This window comes from Somniosus microcephalus, chromosome 9, assembly GCF_052327205.1.
Source record: "Somniosus microcephalus isolate GS21.2 chromosome 9, FLI_Smic_1.0, whole genome shotgun sequence".
NCBI classification, from domain to species: Eukaryota; Metazoa; Chordata; class Chondrichthyes; order Squaliformes; family Somniosidae; genus Somniosus; species Somniosus microcephalus.
Window position 1 is genome coordinate 497995 of NC_140995.1, and position 18591 is coordinate 516585.

General features: G+C 41.9%; 1 protein-coding gene across 7 annotated transcripts in view; it reads left to right on the top strand.

The window, feature by feature from the left end:
• fam49a (family with sequence similarity 49 member A) overlaps positions 1-18591 on the top strand; it is a 299323-nt gene that overhangs the window by 212559 nt on the left and 68173 nt on the right. For 4 of the 7 annotated variants that reach the window (XM_085996280.1, XM_085996284.1, XM_085996283.1 and 1 more), the window contains exon 4: positions 4049-4150. The exons of 2 other annotated variants lie outside the window; for them this stretch is intronic. The gene's annotated coding sequence lies outside the window, so the exon portion shown is untranslated. The remainder of the gene's footprint in view (positions 1-4048; positions 4151-18591) is intronic. One more of the 7 variants, XM_085996282.1, reaches the window with a different exon arrangement.

Here is an 18591-nt window from a genome sequence, read left to right on the forward strand (position 1 = left end):
GAGGCTGATTTGCACGTACCACAATCTGTGATGTGCAGTCGTCATTTTATTCAGAAATGCTTCTATATTTTTCCACAAGTTTGAAGTGCTTGCTTCATTAATTGGTGGTTATAGAGTCATAGAGTTATACAGCACAGAAAGAGGCCCTTCGGCCCATCGTGTCTGCGCCGACCATCAATCCCTGTCCAGTCTAATCCCATTTTCCAGCATTTGCAATGCTGTTAGTTTATAGTGACCGACAAATTGCAATTTCTGAGACAAAATGCTAGAAGATTGTTTATTTAGGATGAGAATTTACAAAAAATGTGCTTGAGCGGTTAGTGTGTGCAATTATTCTGTATAAATACCACACTTTCCCTGTTGGTTATATTGGTGCTACAGGTAGCAGTGCTGCTGCTGATGAGAAACGTACATGTTTCGTAGTCGCAGAACATTTTGAAATTGAACAATGCCGCTAGCCTTTAGTAACTTTAGAATCCTTACTCCTTGTATGACTGAATGCGACATACGTTTTATCAATATTTTAGTTTTTTAAATTCAGCTTTTCCTTAAACAATCATCTGAGAATTATTTTGAAATTCTGATTGCTTTTCTATTATTACAGTGATAATGCCACTGAAATGATAAGCTTTATTACTATTTTAGTATGTTAAAATACAAATTGGGGTTATGAGCATCCTATTATAGGAAGGATAATTGAGCTTTGGAAAGGATACAGTGAAAATCCACTAGAATGATACTAGGAATGAGAGGTTATAGTTATGAGGAAAGATTTGAATTTTTGTTTTAACTGGAATAGAGAAAGCTTAAAGGGGTTCTAATCAGGGTTTTCAAGACTAAGAGTTTTTTAGGGAACCAAGGGTCTGGTGAGAAGGAGGAATTAAAGGAAATTAGTATTAGTAAAAAAAAGTGCTGGAGAAATTGATGGGACTGAAAGCCGATAAAGCCCCAGGGCCTGATAATCTGCATCCCAGAGTACTAAGAGGTAGCCATGGAAATAGTGGATGCATTGGCTGTCATCTTCCAAAATTCTACAGATTATGGAACAGTTCCTGCAGATTGGAGGGTGGCAAATGTAACCCCACTCTTTAAAAAAGGAGGGAAAGAGAAAATAGGGAACTACAGACTGGTTAGCCTAACATCAGTAGTAGGGAAAATGCTAGAGTCTATTATAAAGGATGTGATAACAGGACACTTAGAAAATATCAATGGGATTAGACAAAGTCAACATGGATTTATGAAAGGGAAATCGTGTTTGACAAACCTACTGGAGTTTTTTGAGGATGTAACTGGTAGAATAGAGAAGGGAGAACCAGTGGATGTGGTGTATTTGGATTTTCAGAAGGCCTTTGATAAAGTCCCACATAAGAGGTTAGTGTGCAAAATTAAAGCACATGGGATTGGGGGTGATATATTGGCATGGATTGAAAATTGAGTACATGAATAAATGGGTCTTTTTCGGGGTGGCAGGCGGTGACTAGTAGTGGGGTACCGCAGGGATCAGTGCTTGGGCCCCAGCTGTTCACAATATATATCAATGATTTGGATGAGGGAACCAAATGTAATATTTCCAAGTTTGCTGACGACATGAAACTAGGTGGGATTGTGAGTTGTGAGGAGGATACAAAGAGGCTTCAAGGTGATTTAGACAAGTTGAGTGAGTGGGCAAATACATGGCAGATGCAGTACAACGTGGATAAATGTGAAGTTATCCACTTCGGTAGGAAAAACAGAAAGGCAGAGTATTATTTAAATGGTGATAGATTGGGAAATGTTGATGTACAAAGGGACCTGGGTGTCCTTGTACACCAGTCACTGAAAGCAAATATGCAGGTGCAGCAAGCAGTTAGGAAGGCAAATGGTATGTTGGCCTTCATTGCAAGAGGATTTGAGTACAGGAGCAAGGATGCCTTACTACAGTTATACAGGGCCTTGGTGAGACCACACCTGGAGTACTGTGTACAGTTTTGGTCTCCTTACCTAAGAAAGGATATACTTGCCATAGAGCGAGTGCAGCGAAGGTTCACCAGACTGATTCCTGGGATGGCAGGACTGTCGTATGAGGAGAGATTGGGTCGACTAGGCCTGTATTCACTAGAGTTTAGAAGAATGAGAGGGGATCTCATTGAAACGTATAAAATTCTGACAGGGCTAGACAGACTGGATGCAGGGAGGATGTTTCCCCTGGCTGGGGGGTCTAGAACGAGGGGCCACAGTTTCAAGATACGGGGTAGGACATTTAGGACTGGGATGAGGAGAAATTTCTTCACTCAGAGGGTGGTGAACCTGTGGAATTCTCTATCACAGAAGGCTGTGGAGGCCAAGTCACCAAATATATTTAAGAAGGAGATAGATAGATTTCTAGACACAAAAGACAACATGGGGTATGGGGAGAGAGCGGGAATATGGTATTTAGATGGAGGATCAGCCATGATCATATTGAATGGCGGAGCAGGCTGGAAGGGCCAAATGGCCGACTCCTGCTCCTATTTTTCTATGTTTCTAAATAGTGAAAGATTGTTGCGACTGTTTAGCAGACCATAACGAGGGGGCATGGGCTCAGCAATTTCATTGGAAAAACATGGGGGATTGTTAGAAGAAATGCTTTACCACAAGTGGCCATTGAGAAGGAGACTAACATCATTTAAAAGGAATTGGTGAAGTGTTTGAAAAGGAGGATTATAATAGGAAGCAGGGAAATAAGACTGGAATGAATTGCTCTAATTGAAGAATCAGCACTGGTAAATGACCTTGTTCTGTGCTTTGATTTGAAAACCTTTTTCCTTCCCCCAGTTCTCTCCTCTGTCATCATTTCTTGTCTGATTTCCATATTTAGGCATTGATTTCATTTTTTTCTTACTAAATGCAAGATCGTTCATTCATAACATTCAAGTTTGATCTGGTGGCATCATTAGAGCACACAATGGTTTTCCTGCTAACATTTTACACTACGCATGCTTAAGAAGATAATTCATGCAAAGCCCGACAGCTGATTATGTCCAAAGATTAACAATAAATCTGCACACTTTTTTGTTGCATGAGTGCTTTGGTAGTACTGAAAGGGTTGATATATTTAGACTATTTCTTAAATACACACAATTTTATTTCTTATCAATTTTCTGCACTTGTCTCCTTTGTTGAATACCTCATTGGGGTATGGGAAACGTTTCTCTCCAGTATTGACAAGTGGCCATTATTCAGATATGCCTCTTGACGGTGCAGAGTGCATTACCACTAAACCTGACTGTGTCCTCACCTGAGGTCCATGCATACACATTTCAAACAAGAGTCTCTGGAAAGTAATTAGGAGCAAGAAGCCAGGCTGCTTTTTTCCCTTCTCAATGCTGGAACCCTGAGACCAGTTGTGTATGTGGTTGAGCAGTGCTTTTACCATGCCTGGCTCAGAACTGATCTGTATGTCTCAGCTAATCACGCAGCTAGCACTCTGAGCCATTAGGGGAGCTGCATGCAATACTTGTTTTTTTTTATATATTGATTTCTGAAAAAATTATAAATGTGTAATTCAAATTGAAGCCATTTTACCAATAGAACAATTCTAAGCACCAGTTCAAAAGCCCTTTTTGTACTTGCATGTTTGTTCAGAACTCATTTATATATTAGTGATTTCCTGTATGTAAAAATGCAGAAGCGCTTGAAGGTGTTGTTACACAAACGGAGTTCTTTATATCTCATTAAAAATTATTGACTGGCTTGCTTACAAAAACAATCTTGGTACAGTTCTTACTACGTAAATTGCCAATTATTATTAGAAAAGGCCAGCACCAAGATATCAAACTTGGTTACCAAGAATTGGTGCATAAATCTACACTGACCTCTGGTAGTCAAGTTTGGTACTGCAGCCTATCTGAGAAATATTTGAGTGTAAATTGAATATGATTGACTTTATTTTACTGAGAATCTGTTGTAGATACAATTGGGTTTTATGTATGAGGCAATAATTTTTAAATGCATCAATTTTTATGAAATGCTCATATGACTTATTGTACATTTGCTTGAGGTTTTTCCTCTATTCTCTATTTTTCCTTAGTCCCTGTTATCTTCCCACCCACCCCACTGCAGTGCACCAACTGAGGACAAGCAGGTTACTTTTCACCCATTCCTTCACCACTGTTGCTCTGGCCAGCTGCTGGTAGGTAAATTAATGATCAGGACAGCTTTGCTGCCATCTGTCAAGCAGGGCAGCTGCATCAGTAACTCCACAGAATAAATGTTGGCTGTATCCCATTGTTCTGGGACGCTGCATATTTTTGCTCCGTGTGCTGCCCTTTGCAAGTGTTTTTAACTAGTTTTTTTTAAAACAAGGGGCGGGTTGAATGACTATGAAAAATATGTTTATTATTAGTTAATGTACACTGGTATGATGAACTGCTAGTAGTTTTTTAAATTCAGGACGTGGACTTGTAGGGCACATGAAACAGATTAATGTTCTATCATAGAATTCATCCACAGCTAGGCATAAGATTATGAAAATCCATTTCAACATTTTTGAATTATATCAGATTGTTGATATTCAGAGAGATGGACTTTGGCAAAGATAAGTGCAAAGTTTGTCTTTCGCCCCAAACTTCTGATTCCATCCAACAACATTGAAACAATTGTTTATAATCCAGGATATCTCCGTCATTGTTAGTGTAGCCACTTTGCATCATTCTCAACCTAGTGGATAGACTTGTTATCTTCATTATGTGGTGTGATTAGAATGAAAACAAATACACCTTTAAGTTCGTCATTGCCATTAAATAGAGGATAACAGATAATGTAAGTAAATTACAGGACAGTAATCTACTTAATGCCCCGATGATGCCATAAATTGAGAGTCAAGTGTGAGCATCATCTGAACTCCAGGATTAGAGTTGTGCTTTAAATTCATTTAGAAGTATCTATTTGTAGTTATACCATTGTGCTGCAGATTGTTATATTTGACATTGACGGTATTCTGATGCCATTTGAAAAATAACGTTGCACGATGTATATGATCTGATATTGATTTTTATGTTCTAAACCAGAAAGTATTTTAGATCACATGATTGCAATAGTACACTGTTATTTATAATTCGATTGTACAGTAAGATGTCATGTTGTATAAGGTGTACTATATTTTCTGTTGCTGTGAGCCTCCTCGTTAGCAATGGCTGTGATGCAGAACAATGAAAGGTTCATAGTCTGAGTGAAACTGTGCATCTGCCATGTGTTTAACAACTGTTCTCAGCGAGTCAAACCCATCCTTAAGGCTTAATCCAATCGATATTGCAGCTGTCAGTGCTAAAGGGGTACTTCAATTTCTGAGGTGAAATGGGAGTCACTTCAAACTTGCTCTCCGTATCTTGTGGCCAGATTACTGTATTGTTTTGTTTCTTAAGTGCTCTGATAATCAACTTCCACTTGGTATCTGGCAGGTTAGAAGATGCCACACCCACGGCGCTGTACCTCAGAAACAGGGATCTTTGACTACCTTTTCTTTTCCTTCTCTTAAAATGCAGAAATAAGTGTTCTGTGTTTGCATGCTTCAAACCAAGGCCAACAGTCACTTTCTCTAAAGTGTACAAGTGAAATGTGTCAAGCTGTCCTACATTTATCCTCCCCAGAGAAGCCTGTTTCCTCTTGCGTAATGTTGCACTATATATAACTAATAAGAGTATGAGTAGTTTTTGGACCAGCACTTTTGTACTGCATGCCCCATATTTGCATGCTATTATTAAATATACAGTATCTCTATAGATGGTCATCTCACCATTTGTGTCTTCCCCCCCCCCCCCCCCCCCCCCCCCAAAGCTTGGTAATATAGTTATAATCTGTCGTAGCTAATTTCAATCCAGAACAATTGTTCTCCGGTGGCCACAATATTAAAAGACTTCGAGTGGCAATCATTGCAACTTTCCAAACTCCTGGATAAGCTCTCTCTTTCTATGTTGTACAATGTGCATCTTTCTTGCACTATAGTGAAAGGTAATTTATTTACTTTTATGTATAAAATTGAAGACGCTGCCTTTATAAAGCACCTTATCACATCCTCAAATATTTCAACGCACTTCACAACTAATGAACTACTGGTCACTATTGTTACAAAATCAGACACAGCAGCCAATTGCAGACAGCAGGATTCCACAAACAGCAAATTAAATGAATAACCAGTTAATCTATTTTTTTCTGGTGGTACTGGTTGAGGACGAATGTTGGCCAGGACATCAGGAGACCTCCTTACTGCACTTCTACCTGAAACGATGGACGTAACAGGGCCTTGGTTTCATTTCTCATCCAAAGCACTTCCTCAGTAACACACTGATGTATTAGCCTGGAGTAGCGCTAGAAACACCACCTACAGACTCAGTAAGTGTGCTATCAATTGAGCCAACAGCTGAAGAACTAGGCTGCTCCTATCTTCCTGTTATTTCCATCAATTTTATAGTAATTTAACTCAAAGTGCTGAGGATTTCTTTGGTCAATATGAATATTTCATGAAGTAAGTTGGAAACTGATTCTTCAAAATGTAAGCTCTTTGAAACTGCCACATAGAGCGAAATACATACACAGAAATGTTACCGACCTGCTATTTGAAGGCTCATCCAGAAGACTTATCCTAGTGAGTCAGTTTCCATATTCCAGTGCTTTTGTAATGTAATTTTTTATTAGATTGCAAGTTTTAAATTTATGAACAAAAATTACCTTTTTCAACTAAATTGATGGAGCTGCTATAAAATATGAATTGAGGAAACATCAAGCCTTTCCTTCCAGAGCCAAAAAAGGCGTATGAAATTGCACTCTAGGACGAGAGCCCTGAATGCGCATATTGGGAAATCGTGGGCATGCGCCCCACAATTTATCACCCATTAATTTTGATCAAAAAAGGTAATGAGGAACGCAATCATGATTTCCCAATTATGTATTCTGATGAGAAATCTAGCATTGTGAAAAGGATGACCGTTCAGTTGACAATTCTGTGTTGTGCTGAGCGCTGGATTATGTGATGGCGCAGAAGCAGATGTTGGATGTGTTTGGAATGCACTGTGCAAGGAAGGTGTTGACTTTCAACTGGGAGAACAGAACGACCAACACTGGAGTAATGAGAAGCAGTGGCCCGTATGCAGTAAGAGAATGTGTTACAGCAAGTAAGTTTTGATAGGTAAGGTATCTGCTTAAGATTGATAGCCTAAAAAAGTGATGGAATAGGTCCCAATTGGAAGGTCAAAGCTAAGATGGTGGGGTTGTGTACAGGAAGACCTAAACGAAAGAGTGACTAAGGGCAGACAGTTACTGGAGTTGGCAGAGGAGAGAGTATGATTTTGAGGTCTTCTGATGCCTACTGGCAGACTGGTTATAACAACTGACTGCTGAGTTCCCAGCATTGGGCACCAGTTAAGATCTTAAGGACCAGCTCCACTTGGCTGCAAATATGAGCTGCTTGGGCAGGGAGCTGCTGAATGGAGTCCAACTGTTTCCTGCAGGAGGGAGAGAAATTGGGGCAGGATGTCCTCACTAGCAACCTGCTGCAGGCCTGTTGGCAGCAGCCCAAAGAGTGATCTCAAATCAGGTCCCTCATTGGCCTTTCATTGGCAGAGACTTGGCCCTAAAGAATATGTGAAGTGGAGAAAATGAGAGGAAATCCAAAGGCCATGCTCCTTCATTCAAAGTTTTATTTAAATGCAGTGTGTTACCTTCAGATGACCTGTCCACAGTTCTGTAATTACTGTATTCAATAGTAAACAGCCTTTTTTTCCCCTCCTACGATTACTGTGAATCATTGCTGCCTAATTGCATTAGGTCAAAAGTTTATACCGTCCTTGCTTGCTTTCTTTAGCTTGTTGAGCTTTCTTTTATAAAAGAAAGAGTTATGTAGTTAGTAACTTCCCCCTTCTCCAGTTGCATTTAACTTTTGAATGAATTGACTTTTAGCCTCTTGACTGTTCAATCATCCATGACACATAGTTCTATTTACCACAATAGACCTGGACCTTTTGTGCTTGCTGCTCCTCTAATCTTTCGTTTATTTGACAAGCTACCTGATTAGAAGCAAATGTTGAGTGGTATTGGGACCCTCAACATTCAGTCAAGCAGCTTATTCCATTGTTATGTAGGTCAAATTATTCAGGTGAAAAAAACACCCAATTAAATTCCCAACAGTTATTTATCAGAATATCGGTCCGCGCTAGATATTTTTCAGAACCACCAGTATAATCTCTTGCAGTGCTGCAATGTGATTTAAAAAAAAAAAAGAGTTTTAGTTTTCTGTTAATATTGCACTGTTGGGTGCAAAACACAGTTTAACATTTTGAAATGGTGAGATTTTAGTTTTTGCTGTACCAATGAAAATATTGAAACAGAAGTAAATGAAACCAAGAACATATTGGCATCGCATAAGACAGCTGAAAAGATCCCAGCCTTTTTTGGATGAAAAAGTATACGCTTTTAAGGGAGCATCACGATGAGGGAAAGGATGAGCCTCAATGCCAACCCTTAGACACATGATTTATGGGGGGGGGAAATAAGGTTTGTGTGCGCCTCTCATTAGCGCTAACGGGGCGCAAATCCCTTAGCCATTGGACGCAGCGCCCCAACACCTCCCGGGAGGTTAGCAGCGGCAGTAGCCAGTAGTGCCCTGCGGCGATGACGTCATCGCCGTGCGCAGCACCCCACTGGCGCCCCAGCCGCAAACTTCCCTTGCGCCCCCTGACCTATCGCCGGGCGATGTGTGCAACAGGGTCGGGATGGTTTGGCAGTGGCGCAAGTTAAAGGGCAGGTGTCGGGTGGCCATTTTTATTTTGGCCGACTGCCAGCACCTGCCCCCTTTTGCTTTTGTATGCGGGGTGCCGGCTGCGATAGCTCACATTTTCATGGCACACCGTTCCCCGGCGATCCGCAGGGCCCCGGTGCGTGCAGCGCTAGGCCCCTCCCCTTTAATCAGGGGAGGTGGCTTGCAATGATGCGGCGCTATGTTCCGCCGCGAAATTCGGTAGTAGCGCCCCAAGCAGGATGTTGAGCGCTTTCCAGTAGCGCCCCACCTCCTGCTTGGGGCGCTACTACTGAATTTACAGCGGGCTGGTGCTATCTTTTTTGGGGCCCCAAAATGGGCGCCATGCAATCTTTTCCCCCCATGATCTTTACAATTCCTATATTCGCTCCTTTTCAGAATAAAAGATTGCTGAGATTCTAATGCAGGTGATAAGATACCTGAGTAATAGCTTTCAATAACCTTCTGAATGAAGACAAGTTGATATGATTTCTCCTTGCTCCTATTAAGCACATTGAGTTAATGAACTTCATGCTTTGGTGGTTTGCAGTATGTAGCCATAAGACAATGTTGTTTCTTTTGCCTAAAATTGTGTCTAAGTGAAAATTTCATCTGCAAATATTTTATGGATGTGCACAGATCTTTAGTGTTATACATAAGTAGAGCAAAAGACTTTCACTAGTCTACATAATAGTGTTTTTTTGTATTGAACCAAGACTTGGCTAACCTGCCGTTAAGCAGAGCACTGAATTGTAGAATGCATCTTGCTGTTATTTCCTTCTGGTCAGAAGCCCCAAAGTCAAGTTAGTGTAGTGGTTTTTGAAGTTTCCTGCCCATACGCTCAAAAAAAAAAAAAAAAAAAAAAAACTGCACCAGCTTCTGAAAAACAGTGTTAGTTATACGAAGGAAAATGTGGCAGGAAACATTTTTAGTATAGAACAACAGAAATAACATACTAGTGTTATACTAGGGTCTTGACAAAGAGTTCACCCGAAACGTTGACTCTATTTTCTCTCCACGGATGTTGCCTGGCCTGCTGAGTTTTTCCAGCATTTTCTGTTATTTAGAAATAACATACTGGTAAGTCAATATACACTGAATTGTATAAAAAAGAGAACTCTCGCAACATGAAGTGTGCCCAGCCCCAGAAAACAGCTGATGACCTATTGGACATCCTGGCTTTGAAAATCTGAGAGCTAGAGGCAATTCTATTCATTCTATAGCTAATGCATAGAGGGTGTGTCTTGACACTATCTATATGTGATAACTACTTAGAATAAGTTACTAAGCACTGTTATACACCCCACCACTTAGCAGGCGTGTTCATGCGAACGTGATTTTCCCACTATATGCGATGGTTAGTATAACTCGGTAGCGTTAATAAAATTAAAAATCATTGTACGAATAGAACTGATGGATGGACAAAGTCTATACTAATACTTATTAACCTAAACATTTGCTAAAAAGTCTCAAACTCTTTTACCATTTCCAAAAAGTGGACAGAAAATAAGAGAAATAACATTACTGATTGAGACCTGTTCTCAATAAATTATCAATTAAGTTCTTAAAAGATTTCCTGTAAAAGATTATATGCAAGAATAACCAATTTATCAACTTAATATGTGCAGTAGTTTTATGCAAGCTTTTGCGGAGTCTATGAGATTACCCAGCAGTAAGTCACAATCACTTTTAATGCTTTGAGCAATGTGTATGCCCATCATTAATTTTAAAAGCCATTGACTGAGCTGAGGAGGAATTTCTTCACCCAGAGAGTGGTGAACCTGTGGAATTCACTGCCACACAGGGCAGTTGAGGCCAATTCATTAAATATATTGAAGAAGGAGTTAGATATATTTCTTGAGGCTAAAGGGATCAAGGGATATGGGGAGAAGGCAGGGACAGGGTACTGAATTTGGATGATCAGCCATGATCTCATTGAATGGCGGAGCAGGCTCGAGGGGCCGAATGGCCTACTCCTGCTCCTATCTTCTATGTTTCTATATCAGCCATAATTTAAATGGGATGAAAATTTAAAAAAATTTCAGAAGAATATACTTTATTAAAGACTGCCAGAGGCTCTTTACACTCACATTTGCACTGAATGTAATGAAACAGCTGTTTCTGCCCTCAATAAATGGAGCACTTAAGACGCTATAACCGTCAACTTTGAAATTGACATGAATGCAGATGGAACATAGGAACAGAGAACAGGAGGAGGCCATTCAGCCCTTCAAGCTTGTTCCGCCATTCAATTAGATCATGGCTGATCTGTATCTTAACTCCATCTACCCGCCTTGGTTCCGTTACCCTTAATACCCTTGCCTAACAAAAATCTATCAGTGTCAATTTTCACTTGACCTAGCCACAACAGCTTTTTTGGGGGGGGAAGTTCCAGATTTCCACTACCCTTTGTGTTGAAGTGCTTCCTGACATCACTGAATGGCCCGGCTCTAATTTTAAGGTTCTGCCCCCTTGTTCTGGACTCTCCCCACCAAAGGAAATAGTTTCTCTCTATCTATCCCATCAAATCCTTCAATCATCTTAAAAACCTCAATTAGATCACCCCTTAATCTTCTATATTCAAGGGAATGCAAGCCTAGTCTGTGCAACCTGTCCTCATAACTTAACCCTTTTAGCCCCAGTATCATTCTGGTGAATCTGTGCTGCCCCCCCTACAAGGCCAATATACCGTCCTGAGCTGCAATGTCTAGAATTCAATGCAGTGCTCCAGATGGGGTCTAACCAGAGCTCTACAGCTGTGACATCACTTCCAGCCCCCTGAGATAAAGACCAACATTCCATTATCCTTTTAAATTATTTTTTGTACCTTTTTTTGGCTGATATAAGCAACTGCCTGTTTTAAACGTGGGCATTTTAAGTGGTGGGGACTGTTTCTTAATTTGACTGTTTAGTGGTGGGGACTGTATCTTGATTTGACTGTTTAGGCTGATGAACTATTCAACTTGGTTGTATTCCACGTTGGCCTTAACACTAAGTTCCCACTTCCAATTTTTGCATTCATTTGTATTTGGGGAGTGAATGAAGAATAATATTTGATTCCCTGCTGTGGTCCCCCTTTGATTTGTTCTAAAACCCCAACACACATGGCACTCACCTGGCCTGCCTCTTTGTTCTCTTTCTGATAGAAACATAGCAGATAGGAGCAGGAGTCGGCCATTCGGCACCTCGAACCTGCTCCGCCATTTGGCTGATCAACCAAACTCAGTACCCTGTCCCTGCCTTCTCCACATATCCCTTGATCTCTTTAGCCTTAAGAAATATATCTAACTCCTCCTTGAATGTATTTAATGAATTGGCCTCCACTGCCTTCTGCGGTAGAGAAATCCACAGGTTCACCATTCTCTGGGTGAAGAAATTCCTCCTCATCTATGTCCTAAATGGCTTACCCCTTATCCTTAGACTGTGACCCTTGGTTCTGGACTCCCCTGCCATCGGGAACATCCTTCCTGCATCTAGTCTGTCTAGTCCTGTTAGAATTTTATAAGTTTCAATGAGATCCCCTTTCATTCTTCTAAACTCCAATACAGTGATCTGTACAATATGGAATTTTGTGGTCTCTTTTGACTATGCTTATATTCTGTCATCATTCTTACTGGTTCTTAGCTGCCACCTTCAGTCAAAAAAACATAAGGTATGGCTCAGAATTGGGACTTGTATGTAAAAAGGGAATAGAACCTAAATGAAATGGCTTTATATGGTGGATAAGTCTTAGGACGCTACCGTTACAATTAATCAATGGTTACATTGGTGACGAGTTTCTGAAAATGTTTTACAATAATGTAAAAGTATAACTGCGTCCTTTATATGGGTTTTATTCCTGCATGTAAAACTGTTGATTAAAGCATGTATTAATGTATCAAAAATCATCGTGCTGATCTTCATGTCCTGGTACTGGAGCAATGCGGACGTAGTGCACTAGAAGTGCTCTGCGCTCTGGGAAATAAATTGATGCTGGTGTCTCCTGTTGGCCCTCATTATCAAGCAAAGTGGGGTGGGCATCAATGCTACAAGAGGTGCTCTATCGCTCACCCTCAACATCCTGACAGGAAGTCCTAGCGCTGCCTAGGTCTTAAAGGCAGTGCTGATAAAGGGCTAGGTCAACAGGAAACCCCATAAGACATTTTTTTAAAAGGTCATGGGGTAGGATTTTTATAGTGTCAGCTTTTGATGAATTGCAGTAAGTTTGTAATTTTAATTTGTGTGCCTCTGCAATCTATCTTACCAGGGACCTGGTAAGAGGGCAGCACCAACATGCCAAGTAGTAAGTAGAGAAACAGTGAAAACAAGTATGGGTGTGAAGAATGGTGGTACGGGAATAGGAGGAGGGTACTTGTTTGATTGTGAGGCCTCTAATTTTATTCTTGGTGGCATGGAAGTTTTGCAAGGTCAGTGGATGGGGCATTGTTTCTCTGTGGTAAAGAAACACTGGCTCAGGAAAGGCTGTGGCAATTAACTTTAGCAGCTGACAATGGGGCTTGTGTTTGTTTTCTTCCTTTCTGCCTCGAAATGAGCCATATCGCAAAAAGGTGGGAAAGTGTGGCATTGTACTGAATATGGCCTTCATCGCTAAATGTAAAGGACTAACAGTATTCTGAAACAAGTATGGAAGCAGCAACTCTACTTTATATTAAAAATAAAAACCTTTCTTGACTATACCAGCCTATCGCTTAAGTCAGATAGCACTGAAACAGCATGCCTGGACTTTCTGTGAGCAGGTTGACCCTGTCCTGTATCTGGTGCTATTGGAGGAGTTCTGAGTGCAACGGTCTCTGACAATCATTTGCATGAAATTTACATGTCTGTACCTGAAGATGGCACAGCAATCCGAAAACCATCGAGGCAGTTTGGGTGCGGTGCTGTTCAGGAACAGAAATGGAGCCAAGGATTTTTTTTCCCTTTGGGTGCTATTTGAGGGCAGAGAAAAATTAGCTTTATCAAGTTCAATCTTTTTTTCAGAAGCAGCTGGCTTTGCAAATGTGGAGGGGCCAACAATTGCAGGTGTAATGACCCTCCGAGTCATCTTGGCCACACCTGTTATTACCATTGGACCTGTACCCAGACATGTCAGAGGAGACCTATGTTTTACAAGACAAGCTACACAGAATTGTACTGTCAACTGCACCATGAAATACACACATTACCTGGATCAGGGTTGGCTCTTCCTGAAGAAGTAAAATGTAGAACAGCATGAAGCTTTCATGTGACCAGGCCCTTCCAAACTGTCACAGGAAACCTGCCACTTTACAGTCTACAACATGCACGTATATCAATCAAGTGACAGCTGCTATATTTGTCAGGCAAAACCTTTGTTGCTTTTCCTGTGGGAGGGAGTCATTAGCTGGATAGGGCGCACAACTTTCACTGCGTGACAGGGTCCTTCAAGTGCAAGGAGTCATACGTGGCACCCATTGGGCATCATTGCTCTTCATGAAGAGCAACATTTTGCGCTCAGTTAATGTTCAAGTGGTATCTGACTAGAATCCTCATCGTGCATGTACGTGGTTATCTAGGAAAACATGATGCTTTAATTGTACGGCATTTCATGGTGCCCACATTATTTGAAAAAGAAACATTCGGTGGACGGCTCTTAAGGAAGAAATGGCTATCCTCTGTATCCATGGCGGCTAATCCCACTGAGAAACTCTCTAATAGCAGAGGAGTACCTTGACCTGGATGCATCAAAATATGTTTGCTGTTCCTCAGTTTCCACTACTACCTTCAAGAAAAGTGTGCCATGCAGGTTAGAAAGAAAGACTTACATTTATACAGCGCCTTTCACGACCACCAGACATATCAAAGCGCTTTACAGCCAATTAAGTGTAGTCACTTTTGTAATGAGGGACGCACGGCAGCCAATTTGCGCGCAGCAAGCTCCCACAAACAACAATGTCATAATGAACGAGAATTTTTTTTTGTTATGTTGATTGAGGGATAAATATTGGCCAGGACACTGGGGATAACTCCCCTGCTCTTCTTCGAAATAGTGCCATGAGATCTTTTACGTCCACCTGAGAGCAGAGACTGGGCCGAAAGACGGCACCTCCGACAGTGCAGCACTCTCTCAGCACTGCACTGGAGTGTCAGCCTAGATTTATATGCTCAAGTCCCTGGAGTGGGACTTGGGCACAATGAAAGAGTGTGCGCAAAAGGGCAATGGTTGCACTCGGTGATTGAAAAGTTATCGCTGAGGGTGGGGCGGCTCCCAACTCTGGCTTGTGCCGTGCTTGATAGGCAACCGCAAGAAATGTGAGGAGCACCCTCACCTTCACCTTGCTCCTGATACCAGCACACTTTTGGTGCTGCTCTAAATCAGAATATAAATTTTGAAAAATCACATCATAAGCATTGTTTTTTTTTTTATCCGTTTATGGGATGTGGACGTCGCTGGCAAGACCAGCATTTATTGCCCATCCCTAATTGCCCTTGAGAAGATGGTGGTGAGCTGCCGCCTTGAACTGCTGCAGTCCGTGTGGTGAAGGTACTCCCACAGTGCTGTTAGGGAGAGAGTTCCAGGATTTTGACCCAGCGACGATGAAGGATCGGCGATATACTTCTAAGTCAGGATGGTGTGTGACTTGGAGGTGGTGGTGTTCCCATGCGTCTGCGGCCCTTGCCCTTCTAGGTGGAAGAGGTTGGGGGTTTGGGAGGTGCTGCCGAAGAAGCCTAGGTGAGTTGCTGCAGTGCATCTTTCATATCATTCAGTTACTGTCCTCAAGCAATCGTCTTTGAGCATGCCTTTGTTTTCCCCAATCTGGCTTCTTCATTTTCCTCTCCCTTTCCCCAAGCTCAGTGTCCACTGCATCTCTTTCCTGTATTGTAAAGCACTCTTGAGGTATCTTCCTGCATGCGAGGAGTGCTATGTAATTGCACATTGTTGTATTACTGTTTTTAAATTTGAGATTCCCAGGTGTACAAAATTGTAAAAATTCATATGCAATGAGCATTGCTTTTAAAATAATTTTTGAGGCTGATTTTCCGAGTACACGCTGCAAGCGAGGAGCTTCGCCCATTGGCCACGCATGTCAGGAAGTCGTGGATGCACTGCCTGCGAGTTTCCGTCCATTGCTTTCATGGGAGAGATAATCGCAGGCAGTACGTCAGCAGCATGTACTTGGAAAATCGGCCTTCTTGGTTCAGAGTAGTGGACTGTTGAGACAGCTGAACATTTTGGGGCCCTTGTGCATGCTGTCCTGTCATGGGGTTTGTGTGTATATATTATAACATCCTGCAGATGGCACTGTTTGACTGTTTTAGCTGCACAACTTGATCAAATGTAATTCCGCCAGAACAAGTAATTCCATTTGTGAATAAATGCCTAAAATGTTGGTCTGTGGCTGCTACAGAGGAAGTCTGCTGAGTAACCTTGATGTGCTGCAAAAAAAATGCTGCTCAGTGTTCACTTTCATGTATTTATTTAGCTTTATGCACTTTCCCTGACGAGCTGAATTTGAAATAATGTGGCTTTTGTACCCAAGTGCATTCTTCAATTATGAGTACATTAACTTCTGTTTGGCATGGCCTGTCTTTTTAGTGATTAATGATCAGTTCAATACTGACGATTCATTTAGATTTTTAAAAAATATTTAGGGCAGAAGCATGTCATTATTGTTGCAGTCTAAGTGTTTTTTGCATTAATGTATTTTCAGTAATGAAAGCCTAAGAAAATTAAATAACTATATAGTAGAAAATGTTTAAAAATGTCATGTATTTTGAGTTTCAATGGTATTATTCTGGCTTTTAACCCTTCTTCTGTGCATCAGTAGGACAAGTGATTTGGTGTGGCAAAATTGGCAAAAATTATAGGCCATTTTGGGGGAAATAGCTTTCAGGGCGGGCAGTTGTGGACACTATTTGTTCTGCAGACGCATTCAGCCGTTCCCTTCATCTGCACTTCAATTTTAAACAGCAGCGTGTTTTAAAGTGTTCTGCCTCTCACAGGAAGTTTCCAGCTGGTTACTGTAACAGCTGTTGATGCAGTAGGCAAGCAAAGCTCAACACACCGTTTAGAGTTTGAATTCAAGTGTCGGTAAGCACAGTACGTGCTGACTGTACAAACAACTGTTACAGTAAACAGATGGAAACTGTTTTCACTCTTGGGTGAACTGAGAGACACAATACCAGCAGTTTAAGACAGACTCCTGATTAAAATGTCAGTGAATAGAGAAGCAGGCAGGAAAAGTTGTTCCATCAAGTGAAAATTGCAGGATTTGTCAATCAACAGCTTACATGCCCTACGTGCCAGTGCTGCTATTTCTTTAGTTATTTAGAATCATAGAATGATACAGCACAGAAGGGTACGGTAGCAAAGTGGTTTTGTTACTGGACTAGTAATCCAGAGGCCTGACCTGGAGACGTGAGTTCAAATCCCACCATGGCAGCTGGGGAATTTAAATTAAATAAATCTGGAATAATTACTAGCGTCAGTAATAGTGGCCATGAAACTATCGGATTGTCATAAAACCACATCTGGTTCACTAATGTCCTTTAGGGAAGGAAATCTGCCGTCCTTACCTGGTCTGGCCTATATGTGACTCCAGGCCCACAGCAATGTGGTTAACTCTTAACTGCCTCTGAAATGGAATGGCCTAGCAAGCCATTCAGTTGTAAAAAACCGCTATGAAAACCAGACAGACCACGGCACCGCCTACGGACATTACAACTGCACACCCAGCCCAGTCGACCAAGTCCTTCTCACTAACATCTGGGGACTTGTGCCAAAATTGGGAAGCGTTTGCAACCATCCTCAGCCAGACGTGCCGAGTGGATGATCCATATCGGCCTCCTCCTGAAGTCACCACCATAACAGAAGCCAATCTTCAGCCAATTCGATTCACTCCACATAATATCAAGAAACGGCTGAGCGCACTGGATACAACAAAGGCTTTGGGCCCCTTCAACATCCCAGCTATCGTACTGAAGACTTGTGCTCCAGAACTAGCCACCCCTCTAGCCAAGCTGTTCCAGTACAGTACAACACTGGCATCTACCTGACCATATGGAAAACTGCACAGATATGCCCTGTCCACAAAAAGCAGGACAAATCCAATCCGGCCAATTACCTCCCCATCAGTCTACTCTCAATCATCAGCAAAGTGATGGAAGGTGTCGACAGTGCTATTAAGCAGCACTTACTCACCAACAACCTTCTCACCGATGTTCAGTTTGGGTTCCGCCAGGACCACTCAGCTCCAGACCTCATTACAGCCTTGATCCAAACATGGACAAAGGAGCTGAATTCCAGAGGTGAGGTGAGGGTGACTGCCCTTGACATCAAGGCAGCATTTGACAGAGTGTGGCATCAAGGAGCCCTAGTAAAATTGAAATCACTGGGAATCAGGGAGAAAACTCTCCAATGGTTGGAGTCATGCCGAGCACAAAGGAAGATGGTTGTGGTGGTTGAAGGTCAATCGTCACAGCCCCAGGACATTACTGCAGGAGTTCCTCAGGGCAGTGTCCTAGGCTCAGCCATCCTCAGCTGCTTCATCAATGACCTTCCCTCCATCGTAAGGTCAGAAGTGGGGATGACTGCAGTGTGTTCAATTCCATTTGCAACTCCTCAGATAATGATGCAGTCCATGCCCGCATGCAGCAAGACCTGGATGACATTCAGGCTTGGGCTGATAAGTGGCAGGTAACATTTGCGCCACACAAGTGCCAGGCAATAACTATCTTCAACAAGTAAGAGTCTAACCACTGCCCCATGACATTCAATGACATTACCATCGCCAAATCCCCCACCATCAACATCCTGGGGGTCACCATTGACCAGAAACTTAACTGAACCAGCCACATAAATACTGTGGCAACAAGAGCAGGTCAGAGGC